Source organism: Ursus americanus, chromosome 10, assembly GCF_024610735.1.
Source record: "Ursus americanus isolate L20-20 chromosome 10, mUrsAme1.1.p, whole genome shotgun sequence".
Lineage (NCBI taxonomy): Eukaryota > Metazoa > Chordata > Mammalia > Carnivora > Ursidae > Ursus > Ursus americanus.
The window spans coordinates 37,744,505-37,761,356 of record NC_142136.1 but is presented as its reverse complement, the minus strand read 5'-3'; the positions used below and the strand labels follow the sequence as shown (position 1 = coordinate 37,761,356).

The 16,852-nt window shown below is 35.4% G+C and overlaps 1 protein-coding gene and 1 pseudogene across 2 annotated transcripts in view; one reads left to right on the top strand and one right to left on the bottom strand.

Moving 5' to 3' along the window:
- The window catches only part of PCDH9 (protocadherin 9), an 869,893-nt gene that overhangs the window by 774,216 nt on the left and 78,825 nt on the right, over positions 1-16,852 (bottom strand). The gene's annotated exons all lie outside the window — the stretch shown is intronic.
- LOC123801174 (U4 spliceosomal RNA) lies at positions 11,013-11,127 on the top strand (annotated as a pseudogene).

Genomic DNA, 16,852 nt, shown 5'->3' with positions numbered 1-16,852 from the left:
TATTCTATGATGTTTTTTGTGGTGAGAACACTGAAATAATATGTTTATTAAATAAATATAATAAAAATAAACAAATAAATAAATATGCTACCAGGTTAAAATGTAGAAATACCAATTGAGAACAATGAAAAGAAAAATCAGATGTTTAGATGTTTAATTCAAATTGGTGCTTACTTACATTACTTATAGTTTGGGCTTGATGATATATTTTGTAATTAAATATGAAATTTCTACTTATTTAAACTATTATTTGGACCTGTGGTCTCCAATATATTATTTATCCCAAGCAGGGATTGTAGAAAGGATCCAGGAAGTGTCCATATCACAGGAGTCCTACCTCTCTGGAGATGGATGTTAAATAAATTCATCTCCACTGATCATCAGAGATTCTTTGCCTCTCTGTGACTGTTGTACTGCTCTTGGAAAATGGAATGGATTTGAAAGAAGAAGGCACACTTTACAGTCATTGTTCCTAAACTTAAAGGGTTAACATGTGTGATTTAACATGGCAAATTCTTCCAGTTTTTTTGTGCAGATTACTAAACTTGTTGGCATTTTGGTTGCTAACCCTACAATTTGTTGCTTCTGAGGTTAAGCCAGGATAGAAAATATTACATTCACAAAATCTCAGTGACATGATTTTTTGCAATATTGCTTATGAGAAAGCATTAATAACAATTACAGGGAAATGCTGCAGAAAAATGAGGATGGGGGGAAGTTCAAAAAAAGTTTGGAAGATAAATAAAATCCAAAGAAACTAAGTGCAAACTACTTTGTCTTATTTTCACACAACTTTCAGCTCCTATGTCAGGGGTCATCTTCAACTACACAGTACAGTACCACCTAGACCAAGTGCCTCTGAGACAGGAAGCATAGGTATGAGAAACATAGGATCACACTTACAACAGACCCTGTGAAGGCCTGCAGAACCCCACCCTTGTTCTGATAGTAAAAGACCACCTTTCAATGAGAGCCCAGCTTCTGCCCACTCACCTATCCACACGTTCGATTCTGTGATCTCACACCAAATCGGTCAGATGCCTACCTGGGATTTCTGCTGCTATTATCAGGAAGGAGGTGTTCTCTTCTCACAGGGATTACAAATGCAAGTGTCTACTTCAGTTTAATTATCTACCAAATTGCTTTCTGTACCTATAGATATGACTTAAATTTCACTTGTAAGTTATATGAAAGTATAAGGGATCAGAGAGTTAGAAAATTAAAGTTGATTGCCTGATCAGGGAAAAGAGGAAAGAATGTATATTACTTCAGCCTCAATTTTCATTTCATCTCTGTCAGCAACCAATGCTCTCATTTCACCATGTTACCGTAACTTCTCACCTCCAGGAATATATTTGAATTACTTGAAATATACTCCTCATTCTCTTTTCCTCTCATCTTCCAATCCACAATCAAATGGTTATGCCTTTCAAGAAATTGTTCCTGATTTCTCCAGCTAGAAATATCTTAGGGGTTCACAATCGAGTTTACTTTCTGGTACCTATGTGACTGAAACTGCAGTTCAAAGACCTTCCATTTTCACCATGTTTAAAACAATAAATTAAGATACAGAAGGTATGTGTATCAAATAGAAAGTATCACATATGGGGCGCCTGGGTGGCGCAGTCATTAAGCGTCTGCCTTCGGCTCAGGGCGTGATCCCAGCATTCTGGGATCAAACCCCACATCAGGCTCCTCTGCTAGGAGCCTGCTTCTTCCTCTCCCACTTCCCCTGCTTGTGTTCCCTCTCTCGCTGGCTGTCTCTGTCAAATAAATAAAATAAAATCTTTAAAAAAAAAAAAAAAAGAAAGTATCACATAGATCATAGCAACAATGGCAGATAACAGCAAAAATTCAAAATAATTTTCACAGGCTATAATAGTGGGTCAAAATCAACAACAGAGAAGTTAGTAGTAATTCATGCCAACGACAGAACGTAGCCTTAAAAAAATAAGTGACTTTAAATATATGGCTACAGATATGGTTGACAAAGTATACATTAAAAAGATTGAGGTCCTTAATTTATCAGACAGGTCAATAAAATTCAGGAATTCAATACAAAGTGTTTTGTCAGACAGAGGGAAGATACTCCTGATCCTTTTTTCTTGTTAAACATCTATGCTTTCCTTAAGGCCGTACTCAGATGCAATTATACGTAGGAAATCTATCCTGAGTACTTTGTGTTTTCTGAATTTCTGCAATAATCATTTTGTGTACCAGAACTTAGGATGACATATTCTGTAGGTTATTTCAGTAATGCTTTTCAAAAGATACATTCATAGATCGGGTACCCATATCATGAGAAACAACACTTCAAAAGTACTTTGCCACAATCAGACCATATGTAGGCAAACTTGTGCCCATATAAAATCTGCATATCAGATTTTCAAACAAGAAATGCAAGATCTCAAAAAATAAAAAATAAACTAAATTTGGAATGTGACATCTTGATCTATCTGCAGTGGAAAAGGGCCACAATAAGCTACTCCAAAATTTTGGTGGGTCTTAAGTTGGAGAAAAGTTGATCTATCCATTTTTTTTCCAGAGGGTAGAAAGAGGACCAACAGATAAAGATACGAGAGAAGTCGATTTTAGCTTGACTTGTAACTGAAGCCCCGTAGTAAAATAGGCTCCCTGTAAAGATGATGAGTTTTATATATCTGGATCCACTTGCAAAGAAGAATTGCACGCAAGGAATTCTGACTCGGAATTCTTACATTGCTTGAAAAGTTAGATTACATGACTATAAGGTCATCTTCAATTCCACAGTTCTATAATATCAAATCAAAATTCTGTGTCATAACATTAGAGAAAAAGACAGCCCTTTTTCATTAGTTCAGTACTCTATAGAACCCTGGTCTATATCAAAGGGAGATAAAAGACTTGCCTAAGAGGAGACTTGGAACAAACCCAGGTTCCCTGGCAAGCATTTTGTGTTTTATCTAAATGAGCGCATTACCTCTTCTTGTGTTGCTCATCCACAAATGAAAGGTTATAAAGAGACATCACTAAGAAAATATCTTAATAGTCAATGTTAGACTCTTCATGCAATAAATTAATCAAAAGCAATGCTAGAAACAGTGCCTGCTACATGGATTAATTAAGCTTAGGAATACATGGAGGTCTCATGTGCTCTTTTAAAAAGTCCACGGTGAGGGTAGTATGAGAAAGACTTCTACCTAAAGATACCACTGAATGTTCACAGTCAGAGATGTCTCTTAAAGGAGATAGCAATGAACATTTATTAAAGCAGGTCAGGAAGACTCCCACACTTGAAAATTTACATCAATAGCATTTTGATGATTTTAAAATATTTATGTCCAATAATTATATTTTCATGTTGAGCAATTTAACTTCTAATAAAAGTGATTTTTCTTCATAAAACCTTCTAAGACAGCTTCCAAGTATTTTCAAAGTAACTCTGAAACCCAGTGTTGACCAAAATATACAATTTAAGAAACAAAAGCCCTAATCGTTGTATCCTCTTCTTTTCCCATTTTCAAATAGCGAAGATCAGGATTCAGGAGAATTTAAAATTCAAAACACTCCCTGAGGTTCTTAGATATAGGTCATTTCATTTAGATAAAAACACAGACTTGTAATAAGTGATATAAATCACCCTTTATCACAGAATTAGCTGTTTTAATAATCCAGAATAAGCCATTCTTTTCAGCACTCTAATTCACCATGGTTCATATATGTAGCCACCCAAAGGGGACCTGGAATCACTAGCCCTGCTGCTCATACAGCAGTTAAGATGACCCTGGAGAATCAGAGTCACTGAAATCTTGGTCCCATAGCCAGTTCCCTCCTGCTAACATATGTGTGCTTCTTTATTTAAAGCTTGGGGGTTCCCCACCCTTTTTTGGTTTTTGGTTTTTGTTTTTGTTTTTGTTTTTCAAAAGCACATTCTTCAGGAATCCAGGCTGAATTGCAGGGTTTGCTACTACAGTTCATCTGAAAATACTTCCAGACAGCAGCATATATAAACTTAGCAACATGTATGAGAACAAACAAGTCACCTATAAAGACACTCCAGGAGCTTCTAAACCAATGTGAAAGTGGCATCTGGTATGGGTGACATGGCAATTTAAACTTTTCAACGCTTCACCCAAATTTATGTTTAAAACTCCATCAAACAACTGGTTATTTAAAGAGGAAAAAAAGTCACATTGGGCCAGTTAGTTATTATGCCAAAGAAACTGAAAAGAGGCCACAGTTATGAGGTAGCAATGACATGTGAGGGGTAAGAAATTTCCAGGCCCCTGTGTAATATGCATAGGTTTATAAAAATCATTCCTGGGTAGGAAAGATTACTCTTAACTATTGTTGCTAATAATAATGCATTTCATTGACTCTAAGATGCCATCAATTATACAGTGTACTATAATTCCATGTGCCATTAAAAATGTGATCAACTAGCTTTAAGATACCATGATTCAAGATGCAGCACAATTTCAGAAATATCAAAACATCTGTTGTGAATTGTTAAAATACATTAATATTTTCTACTTTTTAATGTGTTTGGTGTTTTATGATGCTATGAGTTAGGATAGGGCAGAGACACACAGGGGTATCATTGGCAGCTCAAACTGGATATTTGGCTTCAGAGCCCAGCTTGGGAAAAAATAATCTAATCTCTAGCTGCATGTATCAATTTATATTTTCTACATCTCCCTCCATTTTCTTCCCACAGACATCATTTTATAAGGAACATTTCCTGTCTCCCCCCCCAACTTTTTTCATTCTGTCTCACTTTCATTCACATAAAGCTTAAGGTTTTCTAAAATTATGAGGTAGAATATTCCACCAAATACCAGTACTTCACTAGCCAAGGCAATTTCACATTAAGAACCCTGGTAGGCTGTATTTAAGAGATACTAGTGGTTTATAAAGAGCAGTGCTCTGAGGGGAGGCTGTACAATGAGAATAGTCAAGAGGAATTTGAAAACACATGCAGTAAACTTGTCAGGGGTCAATGAAAAGAAAAAAAAACACAGAAAAATACAAGTGGAAGAAATTGTAGTCCACTTGAAAAGTGGAGAGAGGTATTGGCATGTTTTCCCACCATATTTTTTCTCTTCTTGGACAGTGGGAGAGTAGGAGATCTGGTAGTGTTGACTATAGTGAAGTTGTGCTGTCCTTATTTACAATAACATTGCCTGTCCCTAAAAAGCAAGAAAGGGCTTCTCTGATGTGTCTGCTATGGTGCCTCCTGAATTGCTATTACTTCCTCTCCATCCATACTGAATATTTTAAATTCTAACTACAAGTAATGAGGTAGAGAATGAATCAGTTCTTCACTGCAGCACCTTGTCCTCTTTAGGATTACCCGTATTCTAGATGGCATCATAGCCTAGACCTGTGGTTGGTCCTCTGATCATCATATAGTGCTGAAGTAAAGCAGGTTGGGATGTGATACTGAGTATATATTTTGAGGATTTGATATGCTATATTTAATTGCGCCCACTAGAAATGAAAGGTAACTAAACTATTTACATAATGCTGTAGTTTCAGATGAATAGCCCTGTCTAATCTCTTGAAATGGAGACTAAAGTTGCAATCTGAATCAATCACTTGGACTCTAATTTAACATTTTACAAAGTGGGTAATAATAACAGGAAAGAACAGTAAAATATCTGTGGCTCCATTTTTTCTTTCCACAAATTTTATACAATGTCTTTATGAATAGAAGGCTCTGTAAAATGACTTATGGAAATTATTTGTATTTATGTGCCCTGGAATGTTATTGTGTGGCAACATAAGAGGCAATGTGAGAAGCGAGAACTTCTCATTCATTCATTTTACTCAGTAAATATTCTATCATTGCCTATGAAGAGCCAGAAACCGATACACGGAAGCCAAGTCAGATTCCGATAATAATGTAAGGATGAAGACTAGTTGATAATCTATTTAAATCAAATCTTGTCTATTGAAATCTACAACCATAAGCTCAATGAAAGCATGAGAGTCTCTATCACTATTTCCTTAGTCTGCTTTATCAAGTGCAATTTTGTAGGTCAAAACTTTGGGGTGATCCTCTTGCCTCCATCATGAGGATGAAAATAGAGCATGAATTATCTTTAGTGATAAAGAACAGTTACCAAAATAGAGATGACTCAACTTCGGCACAGTGAAGCTATGTTGTAATGGAAATTGGCTTTCAGCTGCTGTGACATGTAATTTTATAATACATTTTAGAACATTTAACCTATCCACATTTGTTCAGCTATGTCTGCAATAGTGAGAGGTGGTGCTATTGTTACAGATTCTGCGAAAGCTACTTATGTGCTATTAATATACAGAAGCAGAAGGGAGTTCTTTCTTCACTGGAGGTCTCTTCCAGCTATTCAAAAAGCTGCTCGGCCTAAAAATGTCATCAACCACAAGGATTATTTGTTTATCTTTGTTCACAATCAATACTTGGCTTTTACTAAAAAGCACAACTTTGAAAATATCCAAAAAGGAGAGAAAATCTGTTCAATTCCATATCAAAAATTTCTTTAAAAAATTTGAAGCTGAAGGGAGTGCCCACAAATAATCTGATTCCAGTCTTATTTTCAGTAGTCATGCTAGATGATACAGTAAGAGAATAAGGAAATATTCTGTGCAAGAGAGACAGAGAGAGAAACAGAGAAAGACTGAGGTGTCCATTTTAGCCATTTAGCAATGGACTGTTATTGGGAATGTAAATTGGTGCAGTCACTATGGAAAATGATATGGAAGTTCCATCAAAAAATTGAAAATTGAAATACCATACAATCCAGCAATTTCACTTCTAGGTATTTATACAAAGAAAAAAAAACCACACTAATTCAAAAGGATATTCACACCCTGTGTTCATTATAGCATTATTTACATTTTAGCTCAATAGAAAATGCATGAATTTATCATATGAAGTGGCTTTAAATCCCATATTTACTATTTATTTGAGAGATTCTGAGCAAAGTTCTCTGTCTCATTGAGGCTTAGTATTCTCCTCTATAAGAAGGTTAAAAATAACACATGCCCTTCTCATCGAGTTGTGAGGACCAAATGATGTGAACTGTTAAGACCGTTTAGTGCATTGTCTGACACTTCATAGTACTCAGTACATAGTGTCCATTATTTATGCACGTTATGTAAATTGCATGATATGTTTAAGATATGGTAATGGTTTTTGTGTGTTCAGGCTTTATTACATACAGTCTGTGTCTTCTATTAATCTAAACTACTAAATTCATGGTAATCTGTTAATGTATCACTGAAAATAGCCTGTATAGATCAGAGTAACTAAATACCTTGATCAAATCACACAAAATTCTCCTTGGAAACAAAATGGAACAGTTATGGTTTAAAGTAAAATAATATAAAACAATATCAACAATGTGCGCCTCTGTGTGATTCAGGATTTCCTATTTGAGAACCCAAAGCATTAAGATGATAACTTTATTGGGAAGGAAATGACACTCCCCCCAGTTCTCAAGGGCAAAACTCTAGTCAGGACTATCACATGTGTATCTTCTGCTGTCCTGACATCTGCCATGTCCTATTTTGCATAAGGCATCGTAGATTCTTGTCAAATCACCCAAGTAATAACATAACCATCTGAAACATTAACGGAAGACTTTCTTCGGGCATCAGCTGTCACACTATGTGCCACTCAGATTTGCTTATTAAAATAACTTAGTTTTTGCTCTGACTGTTCAGTGTTGCCATTCAAACCTATGAGCAGTCTTACTGACTCTTCACTACTATTAACAAGTCTTAATCGCTCAGAGATTCAGCACAGTAGGATATTGCAATCAGAGCAAATTCCCCCATTTGATTCCAGCACAGAAGTTACCAATGAAACTAACAGAGTGATAATACAAAATTCTCTAACTTCATCTCCTTTTCTTCCACTTCTCTGGGAATAAAAATGAAACCATCATACAAACTTACTCATAAGATGCTATTTTCCTAAATTTGCCGTGGCTATTAATATCCAGTATCACCAAGGATTTGATCGTATCCAAAATATGTCACTATTACTTTAAAATTAAAAGCATCCCAACAATCAGCAGTTTTGCTTTTCAAGGTATATGACTTGTACATCTGGTTACCCAATCCAGTTGAGAGGAAATCGTTGTAATAGGTTCAGGTTGCACCATAGCATGACATCTGCTCTACAGTATGCAATCTGACTCTGGATATGAACCCTTGAAATAAAGTAATTATGCTTTCATTAACCTCAGAACAATTTCCATCAGCTGACATTTGGTCACAAATGACAAACAGTCAATAATTAAGTCATCTGGATTATTTTCAAGTGATCTTTTCTGGTGTTTGGGGGTTAGTTATGTAACAGGATTGGGTATTTCTCTTTATCTGAAATACGTTCTTCATAATGTCATTCCATCAGTTGATTTCTCTTTTGCAACTGAAAAATGGTATTTTCTTCTCACTCCCCATTGCCTTATTTTTCAAAACAACAATATTCTTGGGGTTTAAGAAAGGGTTAAATCATAAAAGAACATGCTCGCTAGCGTCAATGGTCACTGATTTATGACGAGCACTTTGAGTCAATTGTCTGGAAGACTAAATGTACCTCCTGGGTCCAGAACTTAGTCATACAAAGTGTCTGGCTCACGTTGAAGAATTGGCCATTAATTATGATGACCGCAGGTGGCCATCCATGTATATCTTAGCTTTTTCTGGAAAATGTGCAACATGAGAACTATTAGAGGTAAAAGTCCACTGGTAAAAGAATAAGGAGAAAAATACTGCAAACTTGAAAGACCCTTTAAAGTATCTAATTCAAACTCTTTGATGTAGAAATCAGAAAACCTTGGGGAATAATATCGTCAAGCACATACATCTGGTATGTAGCTGCTTTAAGTCGAGGAACCAGTCCTCTCTACCCTATGTTAGGTGTTCTCAACCCTGAGGGCACATTATAATTACCTTCAGTGCTTTTTTAAAATAAGAATTATTGGTCCCCCGCCCCACAAAAATTCTGATTTAACTGATCTACAATGGGGCCTATAATGTTTCTTAAAAGCCCCTGGTTCATTCCAATATGCCTTCTCCAACGATCTGCATTTGTACCATCAGGATAAATGTTTCTCTTCTCTTACCAAAAATAAAAAGAGAGACAAGAGCACATATGCAATAGGAACAGCAGGCTAAGTATTATGAGTGGGTGGGAAAAGGAGAAACAAGAATTGGAAAGCAGAAGACATGGAAGTTGAATAATGGGAAGAAGAGAGGAAGGGAAGCAAACTGGTGTGCGAGTTTTGGATTACATGGAATAACCATGATCCTGAATCTCAAGAAAATGATTGCACCAACTCTAGAATTCCTTAGTTTCTGGCAACATCATCATATGGAGTCCCTTCTGCATCAATAATTCTTCATTTACAAAGCACTAGTATTTTCAATGGCTGTAAGACTTGCCTCTTACCACTTATAAATATGGGGCTCACATTTTTATATGAAACAATTTTTGATGACTACCTAAATGCATTTTGGGTAAGAAAGTATTGCAGTGATATTGGTGACTGCTATTTTATGTTACCATCAATAAAACAAACAAGTCTGATATAAAAGTCTGGGAAGATACATGTAAATATCAGAATATGTTCATTTGAATCCAGAATGTGGACAATTAATGCCATTACATCCCCATTGTTTTGGTACTATATGTTTTAGGAAAATCAAACAATTAAATTTTTGTATGGTCTAGTATATTGATAAGCATACCTCATTTCATTGTGCTGTGCAGAAATTGGGTTCGTTTTTTGTTTTGTTTTGTTTTCTGTTTTACAAATTGAAGATTTGTGGCAACCCTGTGTTGAGGAAGTCTATTGGCATCATTTTTCCCACAGCACTTTCTCACTTTGTGTCTCTGTCACATTTTGGTAATTCTAGCAATATTTCAAACTTTTAAATTATTATTACATATTCATTATCTGTGGTCAGTGATTTTTGATGTTAATATTATAATTGCTTTAGGGCATCATGAATTGTGCCCATATAAGACAACAAATTAATCAGAAATGTTGTATGTTCTGAGTACTCCACCAACCAGCTATCCTCTTTTCTCTCTCTCTCTTCTCTCCTATTCCCTGAGACACAATATTGAAATTTAGCCAGTTAATAACCCTACATTGGCCTCCCAAGTGTTCAAGAGGAAGTAAGAGTCACATGTCTCCACTTTAAATCAAAAGCTAAAGTTATTAAGCTTAGTGAGGAAGGTATGTTGAAAGCTGAGATAGGTTGAAAGCTATGCCTCTTGCACCAGTTAGCCAAGCTGTGAATGCAAAGGAAAGGTTCTTGAAGGAAATGTAAAAGTACCACTCCAGTGAACACATGAATGATAAGAAAGCAAAACAGCCTTATTGCTGATATGGAGAAAGTTTTAGTGGTCTGGACAAAAGATCAAACCAGTCACAACATTCCTTTAAGACAAAGCCTGATCCAGAGCAAGGCCCTAACTCTCTTCAATTCTGTGAAGGCTGAGAGAGGTGAGGAAGCTGCAGAAGAGAGTTTGAAGCTAGCACAGGTTGGTTCATGAGGTGTAAGGAAAGAAGCCATTTCCATAACATAAAATGCAAGGGGAAGCAGCAAGTGCTGTTGGAGTAGCTGCAGCAAGTTATCCAGAAGATCTGGCTATGGTAATTAATGAAGGTGGTTACACTAAACGACAGATTTTCAGATAGATGAAACAGCCTTCTATTGGAAAAAGATGCCATCTAGTTATTTCAAAGCTAGAAAGGACAAGTCAGTGCTTGGCTTCAAAGGTTCAAAGGACAGGCTGACTGTCTTGTTAGGGGCTAATGCAGGTGGTGACTTGATGTTGAAGCCAGTCAATGCTCATTGGCCATTTCAAAAATCGTAGGGCCCTTAAGAGTTATGCTAAGTCTACTCTGCGGGTACTCTATAAATGGACCAACAAAGCCTAGATGACAGCCAATCTGTTTACAGCATGGCTTACTAAATATTTTAAGCCCACTGTTGAAATCTACTCTTCAGAAACACATACTCCTTTCAGCTTTGCGCAGTGGCAGTATCATAGCCAATGAGGTTTATCCGAGGCGCGATTATTGCTAATTGAAACAGAAACACATACTCCTTTCAAAATATTACTGCTCATTGACAATGCACTTGGTCAGTTAAGAGCTCTGATGGAGATGTGCAACAAGATTAATATTTTCATGCCTGCTAACACAGTGATGTATTCTGCAGCCCATGGATCAAGTAGTAATTTCAACTTTCAAATCTTACTATTTAAGAAATACATCTTAGAAGGCTATTGCTGCTGTAGATAGTGATTCTTCTGATGAATCTGAGCAAAGTGAATTGAAAACCTTTTGGACAGGATTCACCATTGTAGATGCTATTAGTAACCTCTCTGATTCATGGGTAGAGGTCAACATATCAACATTAATAGGAGTTTGGAAGAAGTTGATTCCAGTCCTCATGGATGACTTTGAGAGGGTTAACACTTTAGTAGAGGAAGTAACTGCCCATGTGGTAGAAATAGCAAGAGAACTAGAAGTGGAGCCTGAAGATGTGACTGAATTGCTGCAATCTTATGATAAAAATGTAATGGATGAGCAATTGCTTTTTATGGATGAGCAAAGAAAGTGGCTTCTTGAGATGGAATCTACTTCTGGTGAAGAGGCTGTGAAGATTGTTGAAATGACAAGAAAGGATTTAGAATATTACAAAAACTTAATTGATAAATCAGTAGCAGCATTTGAGAGGACTGACTCCAGTTTTGAAAGAAGTTCTACTTTAGGTTAAACACTATCTAACAGTATTGCATGCTACAGAGAAATCGTTCATGAAAGGGAGAGGTAATTGATGCATAAACTTTATCGTTGTCTCACTTTAAGAAATCACAACAGCCACCCAATCTTCAGCAACCACCACCCTGATCAGTTTGAAGCCATCAACACAGAGGTACGATTGTGATTTTCCAGATCACAAAAAGATTGTGATTTGCTAAAGGCTCAGATGATGGTTAGCACTTTTTATTGATAATGTATTTTTAAATTAAGGAATATACATTTTTTCAGATAGAATGCTAAGAGACTTCATAGGCTACAGTATAATGTAAGCATAACTTTTATATGCACTGAAAAACCAAATAGCTTATTTTTGACTCGCTTTATTGCAATATTTGCTTTATTGTAATGATCTAGAACCAAACTCACAATACCTCCAAGGTATGCCTGTATAAGTTTTAATAAACTTTTATATAGTTCCATTTATCAACATTAATTACCTCTGCTAAGATCTTACATTGATTCAATATGGAAATAAAATTGCTCTGCATTAAAGACCAGAAAAATGGCTCAAACTGATTCTAATAAAAAGCTGATATTTTAACAATTATGGGTTTTAATTCATTTAGATTGTGTGACTTTTAAATCAGCAACAGTTTCAATAGCCCCATTCATACCTGATGTTTGAATTTTAAATGAAAACAAAGATGGCAGCCTAGTTCACTACTTCCTATCTAGCAGTTGAGTGTGTTTGGCACATGCTCAAGAAAATGTTACAGAATTAACAAAGATACACTTTGAGAGTGCAATGTGATACTAAGGAAAAGTAAAATTAAAATATTAAGAGAATAAAGAAGTACAAATAGATACTAGCATATTTGAATTTAGTTTCTGAAATTAAAATCCTTGCAATGTTTAGAAATAATGGTAGATTTGATGTGAGTAAATAAAATGAGAAACTAGGCATTGAAAAATTAGACTTATTTTCCTTAAATATGTATTAAATACATCAAAACAAATTATTTCATCAAATATATCATTAGCATCTTGGACAGCAACAGGACTAGACTTTAAGAACTCGTTTTTACTCAGTTTTATTCTTTGTATTTTCTCAAAAATATCATCCGTTGAACTTCACAACAATTCTGTGATATAGACATAGAATTTAACATTAAGGAATCTAAGGTTTAGAATTAGGAAGTCTTGTGGCTAAAGTTTGATCTGCTCCAGGTTTGGGGTTTTGTATAGTGCTCCTTTCTGCTAGTTATTGGAAAAGTGGTTCTCATCACACTGACTTCATAATGGAGATGTTTATAAAATATAAATATATCTAATATAGATACATCTAGCATAAGATACAAATATATCTAACATAAACGCTCCAGCACAAGAAAAAAGACATCTGTAGTATCTGAACTGGAAAAAGTAGGAGAGCTCTCCAAGAAGGTGTTCCTTCACTCTTGGGCTTACAGGTTTAGAAAAGTCACAAAAGATCTAGGAAGGAAAGGAGGAATGGAGGACGGGAGGAAGGGAGGGGACTCTCTGCTGGCCAGACAGAAGAGCAGGCTGAACTCTGGAGGAGTGGTACAAAGGGAGAGATATATCATCATATACATGTAGCCTCCCCAGTGCTAGAGGCTTCCAACCGAAGTCCTATTCAATTCAGACTCACTTGAAGATATCATGGCTGTTACATGCTCAGGCAGACTATGAAAGGGAAATTGAAGAAGTGCATCTTTATACGTAAGTGTATTATAAGCATTAAGCACCCTGTATTTTGGGAGACTGAACCCTGTCAGAGAACACACTTCCCATTTTCTCTCATGAGAAATCGGGTCCTATATCCCCCTGAAAGGCAATAGTAACTATCACAGAGGAACTCCCCCCAGCCTAAGAACGGAAAAAAAAAAAAAAAAAAAAAAAAAAAGCTCCTTTTAGGAGCTTTCTAACAGAAAAATGTGTAAAGAGGAACTGCAAATAGAACTCTTTAGAGCAACAATTCTTAACCTCTGTTTTGCCACACAATTTCCAAAAGAGATGTTTAATTTGCTTTAAAAATAGCGGGCTTATTTTGTCAGGAAACAAGAAGAAAATGTTTTAAAATGAAGGACAGGGTAGGTGCTACAACTTTGTAAAATTTATAAGAATCTTAGGAACAGTGATCCTTGTTTTTCGTCCTCATGAACAGTGTTCATATGAGAAGGGCCTTGTCATTGCTAAAGAAAATACAGTCCAGATAAAGAACCAGTGTCTATTAATCTTGAACCACCTCAGTTAATTAGTGAAATATTCATACAATTTATAAAATATTCATACTAGGAAATATCTATAGTTCTGGGAACAAGTACACATATTAAAAGCGTTAAACGTTAGGCACTTGCTATATACCAAACTGACATTGAAGGAGTAAAAATGTCAACGATGCTAAATCCCTGTGTGAAGGACTTTTATCATTCACTGTAAAAGAATGCTAATAGAGTGTCCAGAGAACACCTTTGTATATCAGATCCAGCGTTCCTCGTGATTCATTCCACTCACATTTTAAAGCTGTTGATAGAAGGTGAGTATGGTATGCATCAGGGAGAAAAACATTCGAAGAGGACATGCAAATGTTCTGCAATTCACTATGTATTTCCTTACACAAAAATGAGATGAAGTAGGAAACACTATCTCAGCGATCACGTTCTTTCAAATTAAAACTTCTCATGTTTGTCAGTTATTTAAAGCCCACCTGTCACTTTGACCCCTTTAATTCCAAAAATTAGTTCCTCTACACACTAAATCACTACTTTACAAGTATATCCATAGACTTAATTGGGGGGTGGGAATGTTCACAGATTTTCAGATTCCCCATCTTTGGTGTTTGACATAAAAACAACCAGAAAATGAAAGTTACGTTAAATCTGATATTCATTAGTCTCCCTGAAAGACCTTAAAGGAAAAATCTTTTACGCACCATAGTACAATGTAATGATGAAATTAAAAAAAAAAAAAAATCCACTCCAACATGCATTGATGACTACCCAAAGCATTCTTTGGAAGACTGTCCAAATATTAGCAGCAAACACCAAAGAAATAGAATTCTTCAAGAACTCATGATTTGGTCTGAACAAGATACTTATAAATGAAGTATCTCTCTATTATGATTCTTAGGTTTCTTCCAAGTGTTCTGAATTAATTATTTTTACCTTGTCAAATTTTTTTGTTCTTCCTTTTTCATACATGATAGGAATATTGAGGGATTTTAGGCACCTCATTTAGTACCAGAGAAGCTCAACAGTCTTAATTAAGACAAAATATGATTTCTCAAAAACAAGAAGAGACTCTCCATGCCTAATAGGAAAGGATATTTTACCCTATTAGATTATCAGCCACACTACAGTTTATACTATAGGTTTTATGATATAAAATAGTGGACTACACAAAGAAAACCTTTTGAAGTTTCAGTCATATATTCAGGTATGCATGTCCTAACTTTTCAAATCCAGAAATAAGTAACAGGAACCTTTTATGGATAGAGACTAAGAGAAGAATCAATGCAAAGTAGTCCAGTTCAAAGTCAAATTACTACATGATGGTTACTGTACTATTCTTTATAGGATATAAAATATACTAGTATAATGAATGAAAAGTCTCCCTAAAGTGTTTAGAAAGTCATTTCAATGACATTTCTCAAACTTCAGAAGAGATGATATATCTGTCAATAAAATGACACCAAAATCATATTTTATAAGGATTTTAGATTAACACGTGCTTTTGAAGGATGACATTATAGGATCTTAATATCTATAATCAGAAAGTCTTTTGCTCTTGCAAGGCAATAAGTTTAAGAATTAATTTTGTCTGCTATAAAGCTGGCTTGCCTTTAATCTTCAGATTTAATAGGTCTCTTTTTGCTGAATGTTTTAGGCAGGTAATTGAGGAAATAGTCTACGTTCCATTTCAGTCAACATAAAATGACATTGAAAAGTCTTCAAATGTTTCCAGGAAATTCATGCTAAACAGTCTCTGTTATATTTGATATTGAATAACAGCAGAAATCCGTGTCTCTAATAAAGCCTTTCCTAAGATTTTATGTAATGAAGCTACATGCTCATGGTAACTTACTTGACTCATTAAGATGTCACAAAACTAAGCATATATAAAATGCATATAAATTGATATGTGGACTTATGATGATTTATACAATGGAGGTTATCACACATGCCATATGTTCTTTCCTCCAAATGAAATTTCTAGTGTAATTTTGAAACCAAATTCCTAAAAAACAAACCAAGACAAAACAAACAAACAAACCAGAATGATTATCCTTGCTTTGCTCAGATGGACATCTTGATTCAGGCTTTCTGCCATTATTTATGTCAATGGAAATCTTGAAAAATCATCTGCTCAGTAAATTTTGTAAAGTGCACAAAAAATATGCACGGAACATCGGAAACCAGCAAATGACCCTTTCCAAAATAGATCCTTCCAGGAATCTTTGAGACTGTTCACATTTAGAAGCGGTAGTGGTTACATTAAGGACTTATGAAAGGGGTCCAATTCTGAAATGCTTTCAATGCTTGTGGATAACTGGCAACTTCTTTCTCTTTTATTAAACATACTCTGCCAGAAAAGCCTTCTTCAGTCAAAACAAACTTCCACTTAAGAGCAGTTTTTTTTTTTTTCTAAACATTTCATAAAGTAAATAGTGAAGCAGGGTTTTTTTCCCCCTCTCTTTTTTTCTGATAGGAAGTGAGATTCTAGTTTGGCAAGGAACAACTGTGATTTTGGCTTTCTGTTTTAAGTTTAGTTATTCTTTCAAGGTTCTGAATTTTGTTATATAGGTGCCCAGAGGCAAGGAGAAGCATTTTTATACATACAAAGTAGATAAACAATGGAGGAAAGATGCTCTAATGGACCATTTCTCTGCTCCCCTCCCTTAGCCTACAGCATTTTATCTGTTCTGCAAGTATTACAGTTGATCTGAAAAGACTTCTTAGACCATTGTTTTTAGACTTAGCATTCTTTTTTATTCAATTTCTTATTTTCGACAGCTGAAAATTCGATGCTTAAACTTTCTATCAGACCTTCATTTTTTTGAATGAGAATGACAATTT